Source organism: Lissotriton helveticus, chromosome 2_1, assembly GCF_964261635.1.
Source record: "Lissotriton helveticus chromosome 2_1, aLisHel1.1, whole genome shotgun sequence".
Classification (NCBI taxonomy): domain Eukaryota; kingdom Metazoa; phylum Chordata; class Amphibia; order Caudata; family Salamandridae; genus Lissotriton; species Lissotriton helveticus.
The window spans coordinates 2,043,379,016-2,043,396,543 of NC_136059.1; positions in this window are offsets into that span (position 1 = coordinate 2,043,379,016).

Sequence of the window (17,528 nt, forward strand, 5' to 3'; positions counted from 1 at the left end):
CTCCCGCCCTCCCCTACATACCTAATTTTTGCAAATAGTAAAAGAAAAGTAAATAAAAGGCACTTACCTTGTCCGCTGCGTCTCCGGGCTCCCTCTTCTCGTTCGCGCTCGTTCGCGCCGACCTCTTGGATACCAATGCGCATGTGCGGCCGCCCGCGCATGCGCATCTCTCGCGAGAAATGCGCATGCGTGGGCAGCCGCATTGGTATCCAAGACGGCGGCGCGAACGAGAAGAGGGAGCCCCGGGACGCAGCGGACAAGGTAAGTGCCTTTTATTTACTTTTCTTTTACTATTTGCAGATATTAGGTATGTAGGGGAGGGGGGCAGGTGGCGCGTAGTGGGGCTACGCGAAGTGCGTAGGTGGGCGTAGTTTCTCGCCCACTTGGCATAGCTTCGCGTAGCCCCACTACGCATACTACGCCCAGAGCTGGTTCCTACACTGCCAAACTCATAATCAGGCCCGTAGTCAAGAGAAAAGTTCTTCTCAGCATATGAATTTGAACTGTATGAAATATTACACAAATGCTTTTTATGGGAATGCGACATCTAGAGAAACAACAGTAATTATTGTTAAAGAACAAAACCACCCACGCAACTTAACAGAAGTAGAAGTAGGAGAAAAAGTCACCAGTAAAACAGCACCTGCTCCTAAAACATTTAGGGCCTTATTACAACTTTGGCGGACTTCCTGTGGTACCGCTACCATGCCATCCGCAGGTGGACTGCCAAGGCCAAGATGTGCCCACCCTCTGGATTTAGAGTTGAATTCCGGTCGAGCAGAAAGTGCTGTGGCGTCACACGGCGGTGGGCTGTTAGGCTAATAGGAGAGCCTTACATGCAGTCTGCTGCTGTTAGAGCACAGACCGCACGTTCTTTCGTGGTCTTGCATGCATGTCACACCGTGCAGAAATGGGGGTGCAATTACAAGCGAGAACAACATGTGCTCCCATGCATGCATCCCCAGGCCCAGATTCAGCATGGGGCCCTGTTAGGACCCCCTTAGTTGATTGTCTGACAAACATTTCATTGCACGCTCACCGCCATGAAAAGAATGGTAAAAAGCAAACTCGCAACATGCTCTGCCATGTCAGCAGTGACACCGGCAGCACATTCATGCTGGTTGCAGACCGCCGGCCTAGCCGGATCCTTGATCACGGCTGAGCTGGTGGTCTCATGGGAGTCTGATCGCCACACTCAGAATACTGCAGTGTGGTGGTGGTCTGATCACCACAACAAGTACGGTGGTCCTGACAACCACTGTACTCGTAATAAGGTCCTTGGAGAGATAAAAATTCCACCTGGGCTACCATTAACACACAACAGGAGCAATTCCTTTTTGAAAGCCAATTAAGGTCTAATATTTGTTACCTCTACAAATGCATGGAAACTAGGGCAATGTGAAACATGGTTGATAAATAGGACATTTACAGTGTATCCCAAACCATTCAACCAACTTTACACCATACATGGTGAATTTCATAAAAGTAACACACCTTTTATTTATGCATTGTTACCAAATAAACAAACCAGTGCCTACATAGAACTCCTAATCCAAATGAAACAGCAAACAAGCAACTACGATCGCCAAAAGATTATTGCAGATTTTAAACAAGCTATGATCAAAAGTATATAAAAAATGTACGCCACACAGCCATACAGGGTTGTTACTACTATTTAACCAGAATATACTGCGTCACCAACAAAAGCTTACCCTAAGGGCCTCATTATGATATCAATGGGACCTGCCTTCAGTCATACCACCTCATCACAATGCTTGCGGTCAGACTCTTGTCTGTCGAGGGACAGACCACCACCTCTGCTAGAAAAAAAGTGATTCTGATGGGCCAGTGGTCAGATTTGTGATCCTGAATGGAGGTGGTGCTGAGGCAGGCACCCCCATCGGGATTACGATGTCCCTTTCCAACAACCTTTACATGGCTATCCGACTGCCATGAAAAGGCTGTCGGAAAGGGAATTTAGGGGCTCCAAATAGGGCCCCTGTCCCACGTGGATGACTGCAACGTGTACCACATGGTGCATGACACATGGTGCATGGATGTGAACAAAGTGCTCATTTATATATATATAGCACTTTCTGACTGCCAGCACCGTGGTTATATCATAATCATGTGGTCAGACTGCCGACTGCTTTTTAGGCGGTCTCCTGACCACCCCAACAGCCGTCCCTCCACTAGATTTCATAATCGGGGCCCAAGTGTTCAGTACACCACCAACAGCAAATTTGCTTATGAAATTAAAACATTTTATAGCCCTTCCCTTCGTCCCTATCTCTGAAGTACCACACCATTATAGAATTGTATTAGAAATTCCCTTTAACCAAAACAATAAAGACAAACTAATTCCCCTAACAGATTACTTTGTAGACACATGGGTAGGGAGGCTACATAGATCAGGACACAGACGTCAACCAAAATTCCACATTCCATGGTGGAATGTGTCTGACAGCACACTAGCACAAGAGGCAAAAACTAACAATGCAGTGGATGGATGGATGGCATAATGGCTTCCAATCCACACTGAGAAGAATTTACCCTAGCCTTCACAAACTACTAGAAGCCATACAAAAAGAGAAAAGCTACCAGGATCTTAGACTAGAACAATCCGTCACAGAACTCTGTCCTAAACTAACAAAACAAACCAGAACAATGGGCCTGATTACGATGCTGGTCGGACCGGCTTCCGTGGTCCTCATCAGAAGTAGTTGGTCAGGCCACTGGATTACGATGCATGGTTCCTGTACTCCGACAATGTCTGAAAGACTGCCGAACAGTGGTGGTCAAACCGCCAGCCTTGAGTCATCGAAAAATTGATTTGGGATCCATATTCACTCAAATCAGCTCCTTCTCGACAGTCTCTAGTGTGGATCCCTTTCTCCAGGTTCCCCCTACACTGCAAAAGCTGAACCCCAAAGACTATGACCCTGTGGGCGCCAAAATGCATTTAAGTCTGTAGGTGTCATGTATCGCCATTGACTGCACCATGCACAAATCGCCACACTTCAGCAATGGATTACAGGGTGCATAAGGCAAATCCCCACATATCTCATGCATGGGTGTACATATAATGTTTCCTGTGATTTTGCATGCAATTGCAGCACCATAGACAGGGGTATGTGCAACGCCGTAGATGAGACCTGTACATTACCAGTAGTTCCTCAAAATACTGCGGGAGAACTTTCACATCCTCAGTGGTCAGAATCGGATCACAGCAGTATGCCAGTCAGTCTGACCGGCATCATAATAAGGCTCAATGTACAAACATTTTCAATTCAAAGTTAGACTATTAATAATGAATAAAGGACTATAGAGATAATAGCCAAATCTATCCTCTAAACAAGACATTTATCCTTAATTATGATGTCGGTCCGACTGACATCCCTGTGGTTTTGGAACCGACTGACCTCGAGTCAGCCGTCCAAAACCACAATTAGGATGGGACCACGAATGGTGCAGGTGCCTTACAAACGGTGCAGGTATTTTTTGGCTCCCAACCGGAGGCCGCAAAAGTAGGGGGTCCTGCTAGGGTCCCCAATGTCACTTTATGACAGGCTTTGCATGTCGGAACGTCCGAAATGGAAAGCCTGTCGGAAACTGGCATCATAATCCCTACAGCGGAAACGCCGTTTGTAAGGGAAGATATTTGTTTTTTTCATTTTAAATTATATTTTATTATCAATTGTAAACACATAATAAGCAATATAATAAAAGACCATTATTTTATTCCAATAAAGTCCCCAAGCCCCACCCACCCCAGCTACACATTTAAATAACATAATTTTCTCATTGGTACGGATTTGTTACAAAGCAAACTCATTCAGTCCATACAGATTAATACACCATGAAGAGAGACAGGAATATAAAACGAAACGGAATAAAGAAAATATAAACACATCCATGCGGACAAGCAAAGCACATGGAATCTTTATACACAGCAGGATAAAGTGCAGCATGCCTCACACCAACCACTCCTAGATTCTATCCAGGGCAGTAACTGATCTCATCTCCTAAGGCCCTTTCTCTTGCTCCAAATCCCTTTCTGTAGAAAGTGTACCTTTTCTATGTTACAGGTTGCCAACACCATAGCTAACCATTGTTGAAACACTGGTGGATTACTGTCTAACCAAGCCGAGGCAATACATAACCGATGGATGGTCATAGTAATAAAGACCATCCCTCCACCTCTTACCAGTCTCTCAATCTCAGGCACTCCCAAGAGAATCACATCTGGGGTTAGAGATACCTCAATATTAATTTGTTGGAGAAAAAAGCCAAAATCTGGGATTTTATGAGAGAAAGCAACGGGCAAGTGGTAAATATGTGTACTCTATTGGCTCCCCTCAGTTGACATCTGGGGCATTGAGTACCTTTACAGTCCCCCCATTTTATAATCTTGATGGGAGTGTAGTGTAGCTTGAAGCACATTTTATAATACTGCACATCTAATTTAGATGATATAAGCGATGATTGAGCCAGAGTGAAAGATTCCCAAAAGCAGGAATCTGAGATGGGCAGCTGTTCTTTCCATCCATCTCAAAGACTGTTTGTCAATATCATCCTTCATGTATTTGTTAAGTAGGGAATTGATAAAACCAATTGAAGGTTTGCGTCCAGCTAACAAAATGTCAGCCAGCTCGCACTTTTGGAATCTGATCAACCCTCCGGCTTTACAAAATAAAAAATGTCTGATTAGTAAAAGAACTTAAAAAAGTCCTATGGCTAAGGCCAAATTCATCTCTAAACTCTGGGAATGTTTTTAAACCAACAGTGAAATAAAAAAAAGCCCAATTTATTAAGACCAGCTTTGACCCAGCTTTAAATATATGAGTCCCCGAATATTCCGGGGAGATTAATATTATCCTCCATACCGATTAATTTACGGACTGTTGTCCAAATTTTAAAGGCATTCAGTAAGGTCTTAAAACAAACACGTTTGAAGAAGTTTTCCTCCATAATTTCCCCCATACCCTTTCACCTGCCAATATTTCATAAGGGGAAGGGAAACATTGAAATCCTGCTTGCCAGGATATATCAAGGAATAGGGGCCAGAGATTCTGTAAAACTGTAGCCCAATAATACAATTTTACATATGGAAGTCCCTAACATCCACGCTTTTTAGGGAGGGTAAAAAATGTCAGGGCTCACCTTGATTTGGCATAAGACTAAATAAACCGAGATATCATTTTTTCTAGTTTTTTAAACCACAGATTCCCTATCTCTAAGGGGATGGCCCTTAAAAATAAAAGAAATTAGGGAAAAAAATCATTTAATAACATTGCATCGACCCACCAAGGATAGGTGCAAATTATTCAGCCTTTGTAGACCTTTCTTGGATTTTTCCCTAATGATACAATCTAGATCAGGGTTAATAACAACTCCTAAAAAGCTTGCACTCGTGGCTACCTGTGAATCTTGCAAGGATCGCTGGTTATTTACCAGGATTACTGTGTTGTCCCTATTTAGGGAGTACATCGAGCTCTGTCTGAATTCCACAGCTTCTTTCTCGATCTCAGCAATTGCTGTAGTGGGATTTGGGCGTGACTACGGCGATGTCATCGGCATAGGCGAGCGTTTTGGTATCCCAGCCATTATATACCATGGTGAAATCTTCACATTAGACTCAAGCCTATGGATAAAAGGGTCTATATAGTGGGTGAATACTAGCGGGGAGCAGGGGCACCCCTGCCTGGTCCCTCTTGAAATCTCGAATGACTCAGAGAGTTCCCTTGCAAAAAACACTCTGGTCTCTGGTTTACAGTAAAGTGCTCTAAATGCTTGCCGTAATTCAGGACTAATTTTGACTTTTTCCTGCACAGTCCACAGGTAGTCCCAGGAGACCCTATCAAAAGCCTTCTCGGCATCTAGCAGTAATAAAGCCATAGGATCTCCCACTACCTGGGCAGCATCAAATGATACGATTACCCATCTGATGTGGTCCATGGTGTCTCTCCCCGGTATAAACCTGTGTTGCCGCCCGGTTACTACCTTGCTGACAATAGGGGACAATCGGGAGGCTAAGATTTTAGAAAATAATTTAGGGTCCCCATTAATTAGTGTGATAGGTCCATAGGACCCGAGCTCCCTTACTGGTTTGTTCTTTTTAAGAAAAACCACGATCTTAGCATCTTAGTTTGTGACTATGAAGGAGAAGGTTCATTGCCTTCAAATATATCTGTGAACAATCCCGTTAAGCAGTCACTAAGTTCCGGTGTGAATGCTTTGTAAAATTCTAAGGGAATATCGCCTTCACAAGCTGCCTTCCCCTTAGGCAAAGATAAGATAGCTGTTAAGATCTCTTCACATAGAGGAGCGCCTCCCAAATCAGCTTGATCTTTTTCATCAAATCTAGGGACTACAATTAGATCTAAGTAGTCACATACATTTTCATGTGCTCCCTTCCCTGTATCCATATAGAAAGTCTGATAACATCTTTTAAATGCTTTTAAATGCTGATTTTATACCAAGTGGGTCGAAGATCATGCCCTGAACTGGGTCCCTTATCTCCCTGAATTTGTTCTGGCCGTTCTTTTGTCAGGTCTGTTTTTTATAGCAAGTGTACGGCCGACTAGTTCACCATATTCATAGGCCTGTTTCCTATGAAATAAAAAAGTATATGCTGTCTTAGTTATCGTAATATCATTTATAGGTGCTTTAGCAATCATAACCTCCATCTGGGCCTCTTGTGTATCGCCCCCCTGTTGTGTGGCAACTATCAATTTTTGCCTTTCCATCTTTGCTCAGCTTAGCGTAAACTGGAGGGCTTCCCCCCGAATCCCTACTTTCAATGTATCGCAAACAATTTCCAGGGATGTATTACCAAGGTTTTCTCTAAGAAAGGTTGCATTCCAAGTCCTCATATGGGTAAGATACTCGTGTCTTACTAGTAATGCCCGCTCGAAGCTCCAATTACTATTTATTGCCGACCCCACCCTTCTTAATTACTAAAACTGAGGGGTTGTGGTCAGACATGACCCGGGGGGAAATTTTAATGTCACATTCTTGAATTATGGAGTGTGATACAAAAAACAAATCTAGGCGGACATGCGACTGGTGGGGCGGTAGAAGAGAAGAAGGTAAAGCTGTGTTCGATTGGTCTCCTGGTCTGTTAACATCCACCAAGGTATGATCATTAAAGAGGTTTTTAAGAGACTGGAATACTCTAGGCTTCCTGTCACTGTATTAATACTGCTCCTCACAAGACCAGCTGTCAGGTAGATTAATGTTTAAATCCCTGCATAGAACAATAGGGGACGACCAAGACACCAGTTCGTTAGTCAGCCAGGCATACAACCCTGCATCATCCAGAATTGGGCCATATATACGGAGCACAGCATAAAAGTACAGGGAGTTAACCGAAATTCTAGAATAACCCATCTACCCAGTCGATCGGTGCAGTCGTGTGAAAAACTGAGTCAGATCCCTTTTAGCAAAAATTGCAACCCCACAGGTCTGCGAACTTTGACGCGTACCTGCAACCAAAGTAAAGCCCAGAGTGTCCAATAAGGACAATTGTACTCCCTCAATATGAGTCTCTTGAAGGCATATTATATCTGCCTCTAGAGCTTGCACTTCCAGGGATACCGTTGCCCTCTTTTTCTTATTATTGAGGGCACAGATGTTCACCGAGGCAATTCTTAATTTAATCATTGCCCCTGCTTCCTAGATTGCCTTTCCGATATCTCATTTAACATCTGACACTGATTGCCCATTAATGTCTTCCTCTCCTTAAACCCAACACCGCCTCCTGAAATTATGTGCACCCATTGTCCTGTTGTAGCTCCCTCCCCATCCCACCCCATATACCCCCTCCCCGTCTCCCTTCCCTCCTTTCTCACCACCAAATGAGCTGTCAGGCGAAAGGCCTGAGTGATAGTGCCTGTAAAAGTGTGCATTCCCTGTCACTCCCAACCCACAATCCCCCATAGGGAAATCGTTAGACTTCACATCCTACATAACCAATATAAATTTGAACTTAGCTATTCATTAAGCCCTAATAGTCTTTCTATCCAGCTGCAATATTACAACTTATTATCAATCTGGCGAAGGGGAACAGCAGAAACTAAACTTTTAGATAGACTATATTTTACCTGCTTTCCCCCCACCAATTTCTTTCAAATACTTCTGAGTGGCAATCTCAGACATAAAGTTACTTGTTTCTCCTTGGTAAATCCCTTTCAGATGGGCAGGGTTCTGGAGATAAACTTCCACTCCTACTTGCTGGAAAGGATTGAACAGCTGCCACATCCGCCATCGCCTCTCCACTGTGGCATGGGCAAAGTCTGGCCTTACAAAAAACGAGATGCCCCCAAAGTCCTTCTTCACATTAGGTTGTGCTTGTTCGAAAATTTCTTGGTGCAACAAAAAGATCCAAGGGCAGACCAGAATCGTGCTGGGCTTCACTACTTCATTAGGTCGAGGTTTCTTTAGCAATGGTGGGAACCTTTAGGCACAGTGGATTTCTGCACACCAATTCCAACTGGTTTTCTTTGAGAAGGTGCCCTTGAAGAGTGAGATGGTGTATGCCCTTATATAAGAGCCTTCAACTCCCTCGGGTACTCCCAGGACTCTCAAGTTGTTGCGCCTCTGCCTATTTTCATAGTCGTCCAACTTCCAGAGGACGTCGGCCATCATTGCTGCTTGTGATGTCTCTTGTAGTCTTAAAGCCTTGACTTTGGATTCCAGATGATTGGTCAGCTCCTCGACCATTGCCATTCAGCCTGCAATATCTAAACAGGTTTTATTGATTTTTTTAATGGTCCCATGCAATTTTTTCATGGCAAGCGTCACCCGACGACTCAAGCTTCTAACTTTTTCCTGGACCTGCTTTATCGTTTGAAGAATTGTCACCAGGGATCCCTCCATGGTAGAGGGTTGCAGATGTGAGCCAGAAGCTTCAGCAATAAAATCCTTTGGTGATCTTTCAAGTTCCTCTCCTGAAAAAACTAGCCGAGTTGCAGGAGTAGTCACAATGTAGATAACACGTGGACCCCTCGGCACTACTGTCTTTGGAGGCTTCAGCGTCACCTCCCCTTTACTTCTTCCTCTTTTTCTTCTCCCAAAATACTCTCCCAGACATTTTACATTGGTTTGCACAGGTGGCATATTCTGGGGCATCGCTGAAGGAAGAGTCTGAGACTGGCCCATCAATTATAGAAGAAGATGATTTGCCCACATTAGAGAGATCTGACTCGTCCGTTAGTGAAAAAAAATTGTTCCAGGTTTCAGGAGACTTTACTGTAGCTGCTAGAGGAAACTCTTTTACTGCTTTCCCCAGCTCTCGTACCTCCTCCAGTGCAGACCCGGCAGCTCTTCTGTGAGAATCTTCTGGTGAGCTGCTGTTACAGATTGGGAAGTGCATCGAGCTTCCACAGATCCCTCACTCAGTGGCATCTGTTTGCCCCCATCAAGAACCTGGCCCACCTTGATGCCCACCTTGATACTCTCTTTATTAGGGTCAGCTCCAGTAATGCCTTCTTGAGCAACCGGGATTAGAGCTTTATCTACTACAGTCCCCTCATTAGTCAAGGAAGTAATTTGAGCATCATTGTTCCGAGAAAGTATCTCGCTTTTTGGTGGATTGGGGTTGTTCAGTGCCACTGTGACATTCTGTTGCTCCAGAGAGGGGTGTCAGCATTTCCCTCAGCCTGTGTACTGGCAGGATTCATCCCTTGCCCGGTCCTAGCTCCTCTTTCGACTGCACTGGATTTGGGGTTTCCCTTTTCCTAAGACCCTTTCTGGTTTCTGCTTTCCCTCACCCCCTTTCCATAATCCATTGAGGAGGGAGGGATTCCGCTTATTGAGACAGCAGTTGTGCCGGTCTTTCACGTCTCACAGATGTGCATTCTGCAGGGTTTGTGAGCTCTGAGATAGCCCCAGAGTAAGGGGTGCAGGAGCCAAGCACAAAGACACAGAGATTTAAAGGTTCACGCTTGTGCTGTTTCATTCTCCCTTGTTTTAGCCCTTTTCCTGCACACCACACGATTAGTGTTTTATCACTAGGGGGTTCAATCCGAGCAGGTTTAATTTGGCGAAAACCCTGCTCCATCAATCCTCCCTTTGATGGCGACTTTGAGCCATCACCAAATAATCCACAAATACAATTTGTCACCATTTGATCATTTAGAAACTAGTAGTTCTCTTTTGTCTTAACATAACTCCATCTATATCCATAAATATGTCATAGTAATTTCTTTTCCTGTCTTCTAACTCTATTTCATCTCTCTTCCTCTTTCTTGCTTTTCATTTAACATCTTGCGTCTCTTTCTTACATATGCAGCACTTATCTATCAGTAGTATCATTAGTATTCCTGTAGCAACTGCAATTATGAATGTTAGTATTCTCCCTAATAAGCTATTACTAAAGGCAGAAAACTAGTTACCTACCGAGGAGAACATGTTTCTACCAAGCAACATCAACCTTCATTTCTGTCAAATCTTCTTCAAGGTTTGTAATGTTTTTGATATACCCCTCTAGACTCTTCCTCTTGTCAGGGATATAGGTGCATTGTTGTATTTTCAACATATTACAGACTCCACCCTCTTTATCCAATGATACATCAAGGGCAAGTCGATTCTGAAAAACCATTTCAGTATCAATCATCAAAAAACATCCAGCAGTTTTTGTTGATAAACAATCATTCCCTGTGGACAATTTTCTAATTTTGTGTGAATTTAGAATAACCCCAAATGAATGTATCAATGCTCCAAAGATATCACCCACCATTTGGAAACACTTATTTCTCTCTTACTGCATATTAGTTCACTCTTCTTTTCATTGATCCCATGATTCTTGACCAGGTGATATACCTTAGGAAAAACTATTTCCATATAACAACACCCATACCAATGTACAGGCAACCTATGATAGGCATTCTTATCACTTACATAATAAATTCTAGTGACCACAGGATCAATTCCTCCTCTTATCCCCCATCCATCCGTTATTAAGAAAACAATGCCACATTCGGTAGAACCAATAAAATAGTTATTAAAGTAAATTTTGAATCTAAGCAAGCAGAGCTTCCCTCTATGATGCCAATGCAGGGTCATAGCAGCGTATGCCTCACCCTTTTTATAATCACCTTCTCTATAAGCCCATGGAGGTACATAAAACTTCTGCTCAACAGTTTTTCTTTTAAAATGTTGTCTTCTATCTTCTACCAGATTAATGAACTCTATTTCCTTTAAGTGCAAACTACATGACAGGTTATTCCTATGCGCATATACTATATCTATTGTTTTGGTTGAATGAAAGAATACTCACATGAACTCTGCATCTTTAGCACTATATACTCTGTTCATGTTTCTTCTAAAGGGAATTTCAGAAAATACTAAGTCTAGATTTGAATAATGATATTGCAAACTACCCCTCTCGTAAAAAAAACTATTTCAGATGCTACTAAACACTCCATAAGTTAGAGGTAAGTGATGATAGGTCACTTCCTCAGAGACAGAAAATGGTAGTTACATGCACACATAACAATCCCTTGCATCCATTGTGCCAACATATTCATAAAGCAATTCAGCAAAAACATTTAACAAAAAGTCATTAATAGTATTGTCTTGATGATAAACACTGTCATCTATCATCCTTTTCATCTTAGTATGTGAATCATCTTTGAAATTATCCAAATCTACTTTCTCACTCATCACACTATTAGTATTATTATTTCCATTAGTTAACATAAAATAAGGCACACCAACAATAAGTGTTAACCACACCAACGTTAATAAAAGAACACTAAAGAAGCAAGCATTAATACATCTATGTTGAAAACTACGATTTTGATATCCAGTCTGTGTAGTATTTGCTTCAGCCATTTCTAGAAAACTTTATACCAACTAAAAATGTGTGTACCCCAACACTTTAAGCCATCCTGCTTCACCCCTCTCTTTTTTTTTAATATAGCTTCACAGCCTTCGATTCAATTCCAACTTTACTTTTTCACACTCCTCGAATTGAACGTTCAATTTTCTGCACCCCAATTTTTACAGTTATTTTAGGGTGGCTCATAACCAATTGCGTGACTCAATTCTGAAGCAGTGTTTTCTCTGCTCAGCTTCTTCGAACACCACATATGTCCATTCAGGTGCTGTGTATTTCTTGTTCGGAACTCTTGATGTTTATTTTCTCTGAATTGTATCTTCTTCTGAGTCACTTTGCTCTGTTTGGCTCGATATGTCTAATATTGTATCTGGTGATTTTTCTTTCAGAGTGTATTTCAGTCTTTTTACTCCCTTTGGCCACACATCTCCTTTTCTGGCTTTTTTAACTCCACACAGTTTCATCAGCTACAGAGCCAAGTTCACAGCTTCTTTTGTTTGATTCCTTTCTCTGTTGGACTTGCTCTTGGTCTTTGTTCAACACGTTACCTTCATTGACTTCATCAGCAGTCTCATGAGACCCAGTAGCTGGTGCCCACTTTATTTGACTTTGCTCAAGTTCAAGCTCATTTTCAACCTCAGGCTCAGCTTAACGTGTTTCTTGACCCTCTACCTGTTGCTGTTCTTCCTCTTCAAATCTTTCAAGTGGGCTTGGGACTCTTCTTGTGCGGCTCACGTGTATCCAAATCGGCAAGCCACCACACTTCACTGCTGTCGTTGTCACCAGTATCACTTGATATGGCCCATGCCAACGTGTTTCCTTTTTTAAATTTTTTTTTATTGAATTTTCAATTGGCAGCAGTACATAAAGTAACAATACAATACAGAACAAAAGCCAAAACAGAGCAAGCCTGAAGGAGTACTACTCTTCTTGATGCTTATTCCTACAATATCAAGAAATTAAATGTAAAGACCTCTCACGTTCCAGTCCATTTTGCGATTGGAGACCATAATTTACGCCCAAATGTTTTCTTAGTAATGCCTTTCAATTTATACAATGCAGCTTCTAGATAATACATTGACAACAGCTTAGTTCGCCACATGGTAAAGTTAGGTGGTTCTACATCAAGCCAGCATGATGTTATGCAGAAGCGGTATGCAGACATACAGACAAACATAAATCCAATATCCGTATCAGAGGTTACATTTGCCACATTTTCATCCCATCCGAGGATTACCATTGATGCTGTTAATTTAACTTGAATAAGCAGTTCTACTGCCAAGAAATGCTCTATCTCTGCAATGAATTGCACCAGTTTCAGGCAGTCAAAAAACATGTGTACAGCATCAGCCCCATGTAAATTACAGCGGCTGTACTTTGTCCCACGCCAGGAACTCCATTTTGCTAGCTTCCCTGGTGTATAATACAGCCCAAAAACAGACATATAATGCTGGCTGATGAGCGAACCATTCAAAAATAAATTTTTGGCAATTACTAAGCTTCTCTCTATATTTACAGTATGAATATTCATTTTATTCTGATTTTGGAAAAGGGGGGTGGTGATGGACAGAGTTTCTGAATGATGCAGAACACTCTTACCAAGTCAAGAGATCATGGTTTTAATCCATCACCGTTTTTTAGCTCAATGCACCATCCCAGCTCAGAACCTGGCTATATGCAAATTAGTCTGTTCCTGTCCCAGAGCATGCTGGGAACAGGACAAACCAAACTACCAAGCCAATTCTTATACTGGGAAGGAAACAAGCTTCCGGGGACCGGTTTCTGGCATCACAGCCTTCTTCGGCCCGGCTTGCTTGAATCCTGATGGTGCAATGAGCAAGGGACTCACGTCTGAGCATACCCTCCCACACATAGTGTGGATAAAACCGATTTTGGAAAAGGGGGGTGGTGATGGACAGAGTTTCTGAATGATGCAGAATACTCTTACCAAGTCAAGAGATCATGGTTTTAATCCATCACCGTTTTTTAGCTCAATGCACCGTCCCAGCTCAGAACCTGGCTATATGCAAATTAGTCTGTTCCTGTCCCAGAGCATGCAGGGAACAGGACAAACCAAACTACCAAGCCAATTCTTATACTGGGAAGGAAACAAGCTTCCGGGGACCGGTTTCTGGCATCACAGCCTTCTTCGGCCCGGCTTGCTTGAATCCTGATGGTGCAATGAGCAAGGGACTCACGTCTGAGCATACCCTCCCACACATAGTGTGGATAAAACCGATTTTGGAAAAGGGGGGTGGTGATGGACAGAGTTTCTGAATGATGCAGAATACTCTTACCAAGTCAAGAGATCATGGTTTTAATCCATCACCGTTTTTTAGCTCAATGCACCATCCCAGCTCAGAACCTGGCTATATGCAAATTAGTCTGTTCCTGTCCCAGAGCATGCTGGGAACAGGACAAATCAAACTACCAAGCCAATTCTTATACTGGGAAGGAAACAAGCTTCCGGGGACCGGTTTCTGGCATCACAGCCTTCTTCGGCCCGGCTTGCTTGAATCCTGATGGTGCAATGAGCAAGGGACTCACGTCTGAGCATACCCTCCCACACATAGTGTGGATAAAACCGATTTTGGAAAAGGGGGGTGGTGATGGACAGAGTTTCTGAATGATGCAGAATACTCTTACCAAGTCAAGAGATCATGGTTTTGATCCATCACCGTTTTTTAGCTCAATGCACCATCCCAGCTCAGAACCTGGCTATATGCAAATTAGTCTGTTCCTGTCCCAGAGCATGCTGGGAACAGGACAAACCAAACTACCAAGCCAATTCTTATACTGGGAAGGAAACAAGCTTCCGGGGACCGGTTTCTGGCATCACAGCCTTCTTCGGCCCGGCTTGCTTGAATCCTGATGGTGCAATGAGCAAGGGACTCACGTCTGAGCATACCCTCCCACACATAGTGTGGATAAAACCGATTTTGGAAAAGGGGGTGGTGATGGACAGAGTTTCTGAATGATGCAGAATACTCTTACCAAGTCAAGAGATCATGGTTTTAATCCATCACCGTTTTTTAGCTCAATGCACCATCCCAGCTCAGAACCTGGCTATATGCAAATTAGTCTGTTCCTGTCCCAGAGCATGCTGGGAACAGGACAAACCAAACTACCAAGCCAATTCTTATACTGGGAAGGAAACAAGCTTCCGGGGACCGGTTTCTGGCATCACAGCCTTCTTCGGCCCGGCTTGCTTGAATCCTGATGGTGCAATGAGCAAGGGACTCACGTCTGAGCATACCCTCCCACACATAGTGTGGATAAAACCGATTTTGGAAAAGGGGGTGGTGATGGACAGAGTTTCTGAATGATGCAGAATACTCTTACCAAGTCAAGAGATCATGGTTTTAATCCATCACCGTTTTTTAGCTCAATGCACCATCCCAGCTCAGAACCTGGCTATATGCAAATTAGTCTGTTCCTGTCCCAGAGCATGCTGGGAACAGGACAAACCAAACTACCAAGCCAATTCTTATACTGGGAAGGAAACAAGCTTCCGGGGACCGGTTTCTGGCATCACAGCCTTCTTCGGCCCGGCTTGCTTGAATCCTGATGGTGCAATGAGCAAGGGACTCACGTCTGAGCATACCCTCCCACACATAGTGTGGATAAAACCGATTTTGGAAAAGGGGGGTGGTGATGGACAGAGTTTCTGAATGATGCAGAATACTCTTACCAAGTCAAGAGATCATGGTTTTAATCCATCACCGTTTTTTAGCTCAATGCACCATCCCAGCTCAGAACCTGGCTATATGCAAATTAGTCTGTTCCTGTCCCAGAGCATGCTGGGAACAGGACAAACCAAACTACCAAGCCAATTCTTATACTGGGAAGGAAACAAGCTTCCGGGGACCGGTTTCTGGCATCACAGCCTTCTTCGGCCCGACTTGCTTGAATCCTGATGGTGCAATGAGCAAGGGACTCACGTCTGAGCATACCCTCCCACACATAGTGTGGATAAAAACGATTTTGGAAAAGGGGGGTGGTGATGGACAGAGTTTCTGAATGATGCAGAATACTCTTACCAAGTCAAGAGATCATGGTTTTAATCCATCACCGTTTTTTAGCTCAATGCACCATCCCAGCTCAGAACTTGGCTATATGCAAATTAGTCTGTTCCTGTCCCAGAGCATGCTGGGAACAGGACAAACCAAACTACCAAGCCAATTCTTATACTGGGAAGGAAACAAGCTTCCGGGGACAGGAACAGACTAATTTGCATATAGCCAGGTTCTGAGCTGGGATGGTGCAGTGAGCTAAAAAACGGTGATGGATTAAAACCATGATCTCTTGACTTGGTAAGAGTATTCTGCATCATTCAGAAGCTCTGTCCATCACCACCCCCTTTTCCAAAATCGGTTTTATCCACACTATGTGTGGGAGGGTATACTCAGACGTGAGTCCCTTGCTCATTGCACCATCAGGATTCAAGCAAGCCGGGCCGAAGAAGGCTGTGATGCCAGAAACCAGTCCCCGGAAGCTTGTTTCCTTCCCAGTATAAGAATTGGCTTGGTAGTTTGGTTTGCCCTGTTCCCATCATGCACTGGGACAGGAACAGACTAATTTGCATATAGCTAGGTTCTGAGCTGGGATGGTGCAGTGAGCTAAAAAACGGTGATGGATTAAAACCATGATCTCTTGACTTGGTAAGAGTATTCTGCATCATTCAGAAGCTCTGTCCATCACCACCCCCTTTTCCAAAATCTATTCATTTTATTCTGCCATTTAATCGTTATGGCCTCCAAATCATCCTCCCTTTGTTCCAAAATTAATTGATATGGAGGTCCTATTCTTTGTCGCTTTTTAATTGCTTCAAGAATATCAATACTCCCTAAAAAAATTAAGGAATTTGAAATTTTATGTGAACAAAAGCTGCGTATCTGAAGATACTTAAAAAAAATCAGCACGGGGTATTTGATAGGTATTCAATAAATGGTCAAAAGAAACACAATTATTATCTATGAATAAATCTCCTAGTTTCCTGATACCTAGAATGTTCCATTTATGCATTACCCCGTCATTAAATATCTCTGGAAGAATAGAACAATTCTGTAGAGGGGTATACCGATTTAAATTGGTACTAATCCGAAATTTCTTTTTAATAGATCGCCAAATCAAAAAGGCGGTTTCTACTGTCTTAAATTTAGTTTTTTTATAGTAACTATTTAAACACTGTTTAGCCTCTGTGCCCAGGAGCATTTCATAGATTGACGGAGATAAAAATTCCTCTATGAGGACTTCCGGTAATAAAAGAATATCCATATCATGCATTATTGCCATCCAATGATATAGTTGGAAATTTGGAATACCCCAACCCCCTCTATCACAAGGTAATTCACAGCTTTTCAGTGCTCTCCTTGTCCGGCGATATCCCCATAGGAACCTGGAGCACATTCTCTCTATGCGTTTAAAATACCCTGAGGATATTAACAAGGGTATAGCCCAAAAAATGTATAGAAACTTTGGAAAGATTAACATTTTAATCACATTACTGCGACCGAATAGAGACAGCTTCAAATTATTAATTCTTTCCAAAGTTCTATTTGAGGATATAATTACAGGATCCAAATTAATAGGAATAATATTCCTGATGATATGTAGCCTCTTTATCATATTCTCAGGAAGCCCTGCCGTCGAATGTATAAGCTGAGTTTTATCAATGTTCAGCCTA